Raw genomic sequence first — 12,453 nt, forward strand, 5'->3', positions numbered from 1 at the left:
TTAATCTAAGCATTTTTATTCAATATATTTAAAAACAATAGAAGATTTCCACAATGAAAATGTCTCAGAATATGTTATCTTCCTAATTATTTATTCATTTAATTTTATTATCGTTGCATTCGTTTAAGACAATTGAATTATAATATTTAATCAAGATTATATTTATTATACCTAATGTTGGTTTAACGGAAAATTCTTATAATTTTTCTCATGATAAATTTACTAAAAAAAAAAAAAAAACTTAACGGAGTAAAACCATTAGACTGTAAAGCTTGATTCTCACAAGAGAAATTAAAAAATATATATATGGAGTTTCGTGCAAAAAAATCCGCACGGTCCGCTAACTGCGGGGTGCGTTATTATAATCTATTTACTCCGACCTCTCTTTCCAACATTTGTAAAGTACGTATATTTATCTCTTTCTAGCACTAATTAAAGGCATAACTGACCCTTGAAGGTGAGCTTGATATATTCGAGTGCGTGAGAAGTGGTTGTTATGATCCTTTGTTTTATTGTGTTCTCGTTATGAGAGTGTGTAAGGGCCCTTATGAAGTTTTTTTTTTAAATCTTACACTCAATTGACTTTTGATTTGTATATGTGCAATTTTAAGCGTAGGGTCAGCATGATAAAATTTTCATAAATGTCATTGCAATTTATAGGTTATTAAAAGTTATTTTGAGAGAATTTTTAATCTATATTTTAATTAAAGGAGGTTTAATGTTGCAAGTATAATATTACATTTAATAGTTATTTGATTCAAAATTTATGAGTATATCGCTCTCGACAAATAGATTTACAATAAATTAGCGTAATTTATATATTTAATAAATCAGATATAATAAAAAAACAGGGAAATAACACATAAACCAATCAAGTTTTCATCAATTACTTATAAAAATAAGAAACTTTTGCATTTTCAAATAAAATAGCAATTCATTATTACTATTAGATATTGCAACTCTATAAAATGAATGCAGCAAAATACTGGCATACTAATGTCCTATTACCAGGCGAAACTCAGCTCTCCCGTTGAGATAATTGTAATAAATTAAACTTGTTAAAACTACGACGCCTCATAACTAATTACAATTAAATTTACATTTGATTACAATCGCGTTCAAGTTTAAAGAAAACAATATTTAAATAATTTCGCTAAAATAGAATAAGTATAAATTTCCTACTTTTTTTAAATGTCTTAGTTTGAATAAAGAACGATGTATTTATTATACCCTATACCTACGTCCTTTACAAATGATGTCCCTGGACCTAAACCAATAAAGGAGGTATGAGTAAAAAGGTTGCATTCGAAATATTTCTATGAACATTTTGTCAGTTTCAAAATTGGGAACGAAGATTAATAGTTCGATTTAGAAAGAAAAAAAAAATGTAAAACGCTTCGATGTTTTGAATTTAGAATCTTTTTATCATTTTTAATTTTTTATATAGTTTGAGTATAATATTAATATACTTTAATTTATTAAAATATTTCTTTATTAGTAGCTAAACAATTTTGAGAAAAAAAATTTAATCACGTTTTTTCCAAAACACCATTAATTTAATTCATTATATTATATACTCTTACAAACATCATTTACAATATTAAAAATATTTTATTTAATAAATAAAAAAAAAAATTATACTTTATAAGAATTCAAAAAGTTTTTATATGCACATTAAAGGGATCTGATTTCTGTCCTTCATATAATAAAAATATGCGATTGGAAAACTTGCAGATGACATTATTATGAATATATTCAATAGGAGGGGTTCCTTTAATCCTTACCGATACTATTCCCGCCTTAAGAAGAATAATCCTTATGCACAATACAAAAGGATCCTTCACATACAATATCTCATCACATTAAAACACATTTCATCACCAGTCCCGTAGAAATGCGTAAAACACAAGAATCCATTCACTTATTAAAAACTTTTAAACAACAACTATCGTAAACTTCATAAAGTTTGAAAAATTCCGCATCGAAACACGTGCTTTCCCGCGCAAAGCCGGCGTCCGAATAAATTCAAAAAGAAACTTACCTGGGGACACCGTGACATTTGCCACGTTTTTTACATCCCTGTTACACGTAGGATAATGTAGTACGTGCGAACGAGACGGACGATGTATTGTGAAGGCGGAACCCCAAAGATGTCGGGGGCAACTTCTTTTTTTTTTCTTTTTACCGGTTCATTGTTTTTCGCGGGTTATCTTCGCGGCTTGATCGTGATAACCGTATCTATTTGATAAAGTGCCATTGAAATTTAGTGAACACAGATTTTTTTAAACTTTCACTGAGTTCAGAGGGTGGTTTTGTGAATTCTATTCACTAAAAATATCTTTGATTTTTTTTAAATTAAATAGTATCTATTTCAAAAAGCAAAGGATGAAAGACTTACAGCCTAATTTTTTTATAGTATTTATTATTTACAAAATATTTAAATAAAGAATACCAACGCAATAGGTGTACCTATTGCGTGGGTTAAAATGTAATATTAATGGAATACAATATTTTACATTTGATATAATTCTAATGAGTATCAAAATCAGATCAAATTATATTTAGAAAAGTATACTCGCAAATGTCTCATGACTATTTAGTTTAACTACACTCATAACTATTGAAGATACAATTACAATCTTAAACTGTGACAACGAAATCTCAAGTCATCGTTAATCCGTTAACTCTACATACATAGCGGTTCTATCCCGGTCAGTGGGTTCGAGTCCGACCGCCGCAATTAAACGATTTCCTCGCCTAGTTTTTAGCATGGAAATCTTTATGGTAGCGCTTACGTTCCGGCTCTTACGGTCTTGAAGACTACTTAACGAGATGATGAGAAAATTCTAAACGTATTTTTTTTTATTTGACGACATGTATGAATTGTGTTTGGCCAGTTTTTTTTGGCGACACTTATTTATAAAATGTATTTGGCCAGTATTTTTTTAACATGGCAACAATGAAATAACGACGTTTTAAAAAGCGGCAATCGTCATAAAAACTTCGGATACGTGAAAAACATTCGATGAAACGAAATGCTACATTCATTTAATCAAACTGTGACGCTATTGAATTGTGATTGAAATCGGTTGGAATTTACGAAAAATGTTAAATCGAAGAGCGTTGAAAATTTAAATAAAAGTTTTATAATACTTTTGTATGATATGTTTAATAAGATATATTTATATATTGCAAAATCTACTAAAAGGAAAGACGGTTATCAAACGACAATTTAACTTTAAGTAATTCAGAAAAAATGGCGGAGACTTTTTGTAACCCAAAGTCAAAGTAAAAAAAATCTTTATTCAAAATAGGAGTGATTACACTTATTTATAGCCAAAAATCTACCACCGGTTCGTAATTTAACACCTTGATCTGATGAAGAACCGACATAGAAACTCAGCGGGATCTACTACTACAAGAACTATTGTATAAAAGAGAAGCAACCAGTGAATACATTTTTAAATAACACCATATGACTATCGAAATGGTCAAGACATATGTATATGCTGACTAAATTTTAAAGTTTATGAAGATACTCTTTGTAGAAGTGCGTATGTAGTTAGAAGTTTTGCTCTACATGATATTTCATAACGTTTTGACAATACGAGTTATATTATTTCGATTGGCAAAATTTTATATGAAAACTAAAAACTCGCCCCGGTTTCGCACGATGCAATACTTATACTACATATACTACAGAACTTTATTCTATTTACGACATCACATTAAAAAACAAAATTATCAGTGTTTCTTTACTATATTATCTATGTATTATATACAGAAACCTTCCTCTCAAATCACTCTATCTATTACAAAAAATGCATCAAAATCCGTTGCATCATTTTAAAGATCTAAAAGCATACATAGGGACAGACAGCGGTATGCGACTTTATTTTCTATTATTTAGATATAATGTTTCTTGTAGTAATTTACATTAATAGAACTGGGGAATTAGTATAGTTGCACTATCTAATATCAAATTGTATCCGTCCGAGTTTAAAAATAAAGCGTTAGAACCCCCGTTTGTTGAAGAATGTTATAAGCTATTGCTTCATGGTGCGATCGTAAAGTGCAGCAGTAACCATAAACGTCAACCAGTCACTCAACACGTGTAACAAACACGCAAGTATAATTTTTATGTAGCACGGGATGCACCGCGCCGTTGGGGGCACGTCTAGTTATACTTTTATTAACAAAAAAAAATCAAATAAATTTTATTCAAGTAAACTTTACACTGAAGCGTTTTTGAATCGTCAATAATTAAATACTACCACCGTTTCTAAAGCAGCTTCTAGGGAGAAGAAACGGCAAGAAACTCGCATAGTTACTCTTTTCATATAAACAAATTTACAATGCTGTTATTTACAGTAATTAGTGTCCTATCATGGAACCCGAGCCTAACTCCAGGCGTTCCTTTCCAAAAAGTACTCTTTTAATGAATAATACTATTTATTTATTAATTTAGTCTTAATAATCTTTTTAAATTTTGAAAATGGTAAATTGATTATATTTCGCGGTATCTTGTTATATATGGGTATACCATTGCCCAAAAACGTTCTCTTTACCGTATGCAAACAGAAACAACACTGATTTGACCGCAGCATTAAAGTTGCATTATTTATTTATGGAGAATATGTTGTTGCATACCAAAATATCGATAAATAATTTTAGATAATTTGCAGTCCCTGTTGGACTATCCATAATGGTGGTCTTATTGCTAAAAAATATTTTTGCAACTTAATTATGTAACTATATACATATTAGCCATTGACGGTTTTATCTTAAATGATAGGACATGGTCACTTAAACTATGTTGCGTTCTTAAATATGTCAAATGAATCATGACAAAAGGATTAATGATTGTTTAATTAAGCATCTAAAAAAATGTATAATCTCGACTAAATCAAGGGGCAGATCTATAGTCCTTAAATGTATATTTGTTCCAAGTGTTCGTTGTGTTTGCATGTGAAAGCCTGGCTCAGAGCTTTATGTAGAGTAGGATTACATTAAGCGCCACCCTCGGCTCGAATCAACTCCTTGAAAAAGCGATACTCTTTTCTTTAGGGCATTTTGATATTGTTATTCTGCAGTGCGTTGCTATGAACTGTTATTTTATTTGGTATTTAATCAATAAATTTTATTCAAAAAGCTTTTACAAGCACTTTGGAATCGTCATTTTACAATTAAGTGAACCTACCACCGGTTCGGAAAGTAGATTCTACCGAGAAGAACGATGTACTGAGACTTTATGACCACAAAGATCAAAGTATTACTTAGCGGTAGACCATATGGTGAGTGGGTGGTACCTACCTAGACAAGCCAGACAAAAATCCTGCCAATCTTCTATATATTTAAGAAATACAAAAAAAACTAATAGTAAATAATTACAAAAAGTAACTACTCAAAATGATTTATAAATAACACATCCAAGATAGTTGGTCCTCGTATTAGTTCAGTAAAGATCTTACGTGTTCAAACAACTAGGCCATATGCACGTATTGTCTCAATGTATGTAAAAAACTCTTTGATATTGTACGAATGTAGGAAGAGAAGTCTGTTTGTATTTTGTATATTTAAATGTCTGATCTGAATTGTTACGCACCTGCTACAGGGGATGTGGTTCTCAAACTTATAGCATTTATAGTGAAAGTAAAAATAAGAAACAATTTTAATGGTTTTGTGTAACACGCTAAATCGGTCCTACGTGGAATACTATTCTCATCTCCGGCTAGGCATTCCTCGGTACCAGTTTCTTCCATTCGAACGTATGAATATAGAAGAGATGACTTCTTTGCAAAGATATTGGGATGACTTTGTGCAAAGATGTTGCATCCTCCGCAGTGAATTATATGGGTCGTGTTTTGAGGCATTCCTTAGATTAATCCCGGCCGTTAAATTTCACCTTTGAACATGTAATTGTAAATTTCATCCACATTCATCCTGTACTTATTTTGAAAAATATCTGACAAGCACTTTTGAATTAATTCTCTCATTTTACAAAACATATTTAACTAGTTGTTTCACGGCTTCGCTCGCATAGATGTTAGTCATTAGGTTTTAAATGCAAAAAAGAGGGTTCAAGCTTGCTTCCATTAAGTTTTTTTTCATAAAGTTCAGAGCAACAGACAAATAAACAAAGTTATAATTTATAATATTAGTAAATTAATAGTTACCACCAGATAACAGAAAATTGTTAATTACTCGTATATGTCAATAAAAAAATACTGCAATAATCATATACAATTATATTTATGCATGTCCAACACAGTTGGACGGTTTCACCAATTAAATCATTTGTCACCTTTTTTTTGTTCAAAGCTGACACTTTGAGTAGCTGAGATGGCCCAGTGCTTAGAACGCGTGAAATTTAACCGATGATTGCGGTTTCAAACCCAGGCAAGCACCAGTGAATATTCATGTGCTTAATTTGCGTTTACAATTCATCTCATGCTCGGCGATGAAGGAAAACATCGTGAGGAAACCAGCATGTGTCTAATTTCATAGAAATTCTGACACATGTGTATTCCATCAACCCGCATTGGAGTAGCGTGGTGGAATATGCTAATAATCCTCCTCAAAGTAGGTTTGAAATGTACAGGCTGATGATGATGATGTCACTTTAAGTAGACCGTCTTTTTCAACCTCCTCTGTTTCACTCTCGTGATAAGTAAGACAGTTTGACGACAGCTGTCTTTGCTTTTGTTAACAAATGTTGATATTCGGCGAAATGTTTCCCGAATGCTTTATAATTACAGGTTACACGACAGGTGTATTTCTGCTGTCTTGTATAAATATCATCAATATAATATATTTGTAATTCGTTTTGTTATGACGTCATCATTGTTTCTTTACATGAAAAATGTAAGTTCTTAGGTAGAATACAGTCCGAATAATTAAACCTGTATAAATACTTGAAATGAACTTGATTTCTAAGTCATGTCCCAACCTGTATTACGAATGTCAGTGCTTTACTAGTGTGACTAACAGTTAATCAATTCAAATATTATAGTTATAAATATATATGGTTGGTTATTTATGATATATATGATGCAAATGTGTATTAATTTGTACTTCTTACGAAATATTTTGATTCGGCATACATCGGAAATACCTTTTTTTTATTTAATTTACTACATCCACAGGCTCGCAGTTGCCCGTGCCTTTTTTTACATTTTATATGAAACATTTTGGCGTTTTATATTTTATACTAAACATCAGCAGATCTTTGCTGGAAATCATTCTTGTCGTCTTCTTGGGAGACGTGGCCCATACTGACTTTTTTTTTAAATAATATATAATAAAAATATGTAGCAGTATATGTGTAATTCGTATTACTACAATACAGCGGGTCCTGGTCCGCGCTTGATCAGAGAGAGCACGGCCTCGGCGACTCTGATGTCGCGTTTATGTATAGATGTCTTGAGGCTGTGCTCTAGGATGGTCCTTTCTGAAGCACCCGCCGCTCGGCCGATGAATCTGCCGATAGCGTCGTCACAATCGGAAATACTCGTACTTACAAACTCTATTGAGAATAGTTACATGGTACTAAAATACTTCTAATTTGAACTTTATCATAAAGTAATAAGTGTTGTGTTTGTAATGATTCAAAATTAACAAACAGTTCGAATAAATAAAGGAATCATGTTCGACAAAGATTTTGTTTTATGGAATCATATACAGCTGATATAACCCCTCGTCGTGTTCTTTCAAAGTAAGATTTTAATTTAAAATAGTGAGATTAATTTACGTTCTCGATGAGGTCGGTCATATTCGTAAAAACACGATGTTAGTTAGTAATCAGACTTATTTATTACAATTATAACTAAGCTACATACCTTACGACCATCATAGAAATAAGTATATACTATTAAAAATGACATGGGCAAGTGCCCTCAGTCGATGGTCACCTTCGCCTATAGACAGTGAAACCATAAAACCATAGTGTAGAAAGCATAAAACCACTTTAAACACCGTTAACGCGCCGTTAAACACGGAATATATGACGTTACGTTTATGAGATATGTTTGTAATAACACTGACTTACTGACCCTTCAACTAGAATAGGGGTGATGGTAGAATAATTGATGAATTATCTCTTACCCAGATAGCTCTGCAAAAAGTTCCACAACCAGGCTTGATATATCCGTCCATTCCAATAGAAGAAGAATAAAATTAAACAAATATTGATTTACATATTCCATGTGATTTGCTAATAACTGAGCTGTTTTTGCATATATTGACGGACAAGTATATAAATCACCTGATAATCAGTGGTCACCAACGCCCATTGAAATTGGCGCTGAAAAAATATTAGCCAATCCTTACATCACCAATGCGCCACCAATCTTGGAACTAAGAGGTTACGTCTTTCGCCTGTAGCTATATTTTGCAATACCAGTAGTTTATGATTATGATTAATATATCATTATTTATAATACAATACTATGTTACTTAACAAATTGTATCCAGTTTATTTTTACTGCCAACATTACGTTCATATAGCGTATTTTAAGAAAATCGATAAAGAATATCATAGATTAAACAAGCTCTTGACCAATGACATCGCGTCAAATTCTAATTTTATTTGGCTTATGTCCTCTTGTACTTGGAGTAGTCTACAGCAATGGATATCGCAGTAAAGTAAAAAAATGCCTCTTTTTCCATTAAGGGGAGGGTTTGGAACATATTCCACCACGCTGTTCCAATGCGGGTTGGTGGATTTCACATATGGCATAATTTCGATGAAATAAGACACATGCTGGTTCCTCATTATGTTTTCCTTCACCGCCGAGCACGAGATGAACTATAAACACAAATTAAGTACATCATATATATAGTGGTGCTTGCCTAGGTTTGAACCCGCAATCATCGGTAAGGATGACACGCTTTCTAACCACTGGGCCAGCTCAGCTTATGCACGGATATCACAGGTGCAACTTTATTTTTATTTATTACTTACTTAATTAGTTACCTAACAACGCAACACTTATATTATAAAAAAAAAATAAGTCCACCACAGATTGTTTTTGTGCTAAATTAAGAATAAAAACGATGTGTATATTTGAAATAAAATGAAAGCGGAAGTTACGAAGGATATCTGCCTAGATGACCTCGTGTTTTCGTACACTTTACCGAAGATTGCGGAGAACGAGATGACTTGATAATCCCTTGAGAACAGCTCCGTCGTATGACGAGCACAGTGAGATCGCTTAGTATATTTGATCCATACAGAGGAAGTTCACCTGCCTGAAAGAATGGAGGCTAGCTTATATGGAAGCAGGAACCGACATTTTCAATTAAGGTTATATTCAATCAAAAGCCTAACTAATTTTAATGCAATAGTTAGTCCATCTTATTTGTTTAAGATGCAATAGGACGTACTTAATCAATTTACAAAAATGTGTATTAAATAATAAATATAGATCTAGCAAAAAAAGAAATTATTTAGTTTTTAAAGTTATTAGTTTCGGGATATTTACAATGTATTTTATTTTTGTTCAGTGGAGTTCGATATTTCGACATGGTAAATATCCCGAAATTAATAACTTTAATAATAAAAGTAACCATGTTAATTTAAAATCTTATTTTTTTTAATATATTAGAATATTTAAATAATACATAAAGTATTTTATTAACATAAGAATTAATAATATTAAATGCAATATATACAAATATGAATTAAAAATAGTTACTGTATAAATCTTGATCGCGTGGAATGGTGGCAAGCGAATAATAATCAAAGTGACCTCAAGTATCAAATTCAATTATCGATAATAATATACATTACCCGTTATAACTTTCACAAAATTAGACGTGTCAAAACATCCACCTATCATTATCGTTGTGACGTAATTTCGGTAGTGCGCGTAAATTGCTAGTTTTCCCACGTGTCATTTAATTAGATAGAACACCTGCGCCCGCGCACCGGAACGACGGTTGACGCGTATTGTTCTAACGTGTTACGTTGATAACTCTAATGAATGGTTTTTCATTGCGATGTAAGCTTTTGAACATCCTAGGTGCCAAATTATATTATAATTTTTAATTTAATTTTAGATAATAGTTTAAATCCTTTGCTAGCAATGAAAAGAACAAATAAGATCTTAACTTTAAATTTTTATGTATATGTATGTATTGGTTAGGAAGATGGGAAAATGGACCCATTTGCCTGATGGTACGTTATCACCACCATCCATAGACCTTGGCGATAAGAGAAACATTAACCGTAGCTGACATTGCCAATTTGCCGCTGACCTTGGGATTTAAGATGTATCTTATAGCTGTAGTTACATTGACTTACAACACTACTATACTATAATAATAATAAGCTTGACTATTTAAAGTGTTAAGTGGTACATACCCAAACGGGCTTGCAGAAAGCCTACCTCACATAGACCACTAAGTAAATGTAAAAATATGAGCAGCAACGCCATAGTAGTTTATTTGGTCCGTATACAATCTGCCATTTTTGACAAGGTTCTATGTAAATCAGATACAATCATGAGTCATAGGCTGAAATACGTCAGACATATTTGCATTTTTTTTTATAAATAAAACATTCATAATATCACCCTTCTCAATTGCTTGAGATAGGGTACATAAACCTTATATTAACATAGTCCATCAGCTTTTCATAATAGTTAAATGGAATATATCCACTAACATTTTCCTTCCATAGTTCCGATAGCAACTTCATCGACATTCAAAATCATTCCAATTATATTATGTCAATAAAGTATACCTAAGTTTTTGATTTGTATAGTTCCCTGTGATAGAAATTTTACTAATATTATAATGCGAAAATTTTTAGGAGGGATGTGTGTTACCAAATCACGCCAGAACGGTTGAACTAATCTGAAAACAATTAACCACAGAGATTGATTATAATCTGGAATAGCAGATAGACTTTATGTCTAGCACTTGCATCCTCCATCCCTACCCTAACCCACAAGGGAAAAAGCTGACGGAAATTAGTAGGCTATACACTTAAATAAACTTTTATATTTTATTAATCAAATATATGACAAAATGTGACATATTTTTTAAACAAAATTAATGTTTAAATAAACGCAATTACTTGTTGACATAATAATTAAGAATAAATATTATAAATACCAAAGTTTGTGTTTGTACGTATGATACAATCAAGATAAGATTGTTCGGAATTATTGTAAATGAAATATATTCGTTCTTGAATGGTAGGGCACTTTATTAATTATTCATAAAAAATAATATGAACATTTATCTATTTATTATCTACGCTGGGTGAACTGAAAGTAGTAGTACGGGGAATATGTATTCGTTTTTGATTTTGTATTCGGTCTTTTATTTGTTTTCAACCGACTTCAAAAAGGAGGTTATCAATTCGTCTGTATTTCTTTTTAGATATACTATAGGGTTGTCTTGACTGACACCGGCTCCAAATATAACAATAACTATAAGCACGTTATATAATCATAAATCGACTTTTAAGTAGTCTAATATTTTTCTTTTCATTTTACCTAGGAGGACTCTAAAAAATATGTTAAATATGCAATTATTTTTATTACTTTTTAGGGCATTTTTATTTGTTTTAAAATAGTGTTTTGTTTGAAGTCGGTTTTTCTTTTTGTTAAAATTTTATTTATTAATTACAATATTGATTTCGGATCGTGAAGATGATACTCTTGATGGTTGAGGTATATTGTTAAATATATATATTTTAAGAGCATATTAACTATACTTATATTATAAAGATGTAAAATTAGTTTATCTGTATTTATTGGGTAATCTCAACGCTAATGATATTCTGAAAACAAATCACTTATTATATCAGTAATATTATATTTATGTCATTTATTATCATTTTTCATAAATTGGGTGTAAATTATTAATAAAGAAGCTGGATGGGTCGTTAAATGATTTACATAATCACCTAGCTAGAAAAAAGTTATCGTTGTAGCCTAGGTTACTTTTTATAATATCAGCTAACTGCCAGTGAAATGCCCATCAAAATCGGTAAAGCCTTTCCAGAGATTACCCGGAGCAAAAAAAAAAGTTATTTTGGTAGATGCACATACATATTTAGTAATAGCTGTTTTTTATATTACCAACAAACAGTCCAATTTTATTATTATAACACCTCGCCTCATTGCCTCCACTGGTGACAGGACGTTTTTTGGCCAGAGGATCGGAATTGCGATTCAACGGGGAAATGTTGCTAGCATTCTTGCCACCATTCCACGCGGTCAAGATTTATACAGTAACTAGTTCATATTTGTATATATATATTTAAGCATTTAATGTTATTAATTCTTATGTTAATAAATGTATATAATTACTTACTCCATTTTATTATATATATTAGTCCTATCTCTTCCCGACATTTCACGATCATGTTAATCGTGTTCTGCGGTAAGTTTCGAGTTTACTCTTACAGAATAGCTCTATTAATTCCAGTTCACAAAGCGT

The 12,453-nt window shown here is 31.5% G+C and overlaps 1 protein-coding gene across 1 annotated transcript in view; it reads right to left on the reverse strand.

Moving 5' to 3' along the window:
- The window catches only part of LOC124538926, a 54,979-nt gene extending 52,948 nt beyond the window's left edge, over nucleotides 1-2,031 (reverse strand). Inside the window, exon 1 of the mRNA XM_047116196.1 lies at nucleotides 1,785-2,031. The gene's annotated coding sequence lies outside the window, so the exon portion shown is untranslated. The remainder of the gene's footprint in view (nucleotides 1-1,784) is intronic.
- Nucleotides 2,032-12,453: the final 10,422 nt, after the last annotated feature.

Source organism: Vanessa cardui, chromosome 2, assembly GCF_905220365.1.
Source record: "Vanessa cardui chromosome 2, ilVanCard2.1, whole genome shotgun sequence".
Taxonomy (NCBI): domain Eukaryota; kingdom Metazoa; phylum Arthropoda; class Insecta; order Lepidoptera; family Nymphalidae; genus Vanessa; species Vanessa cardui.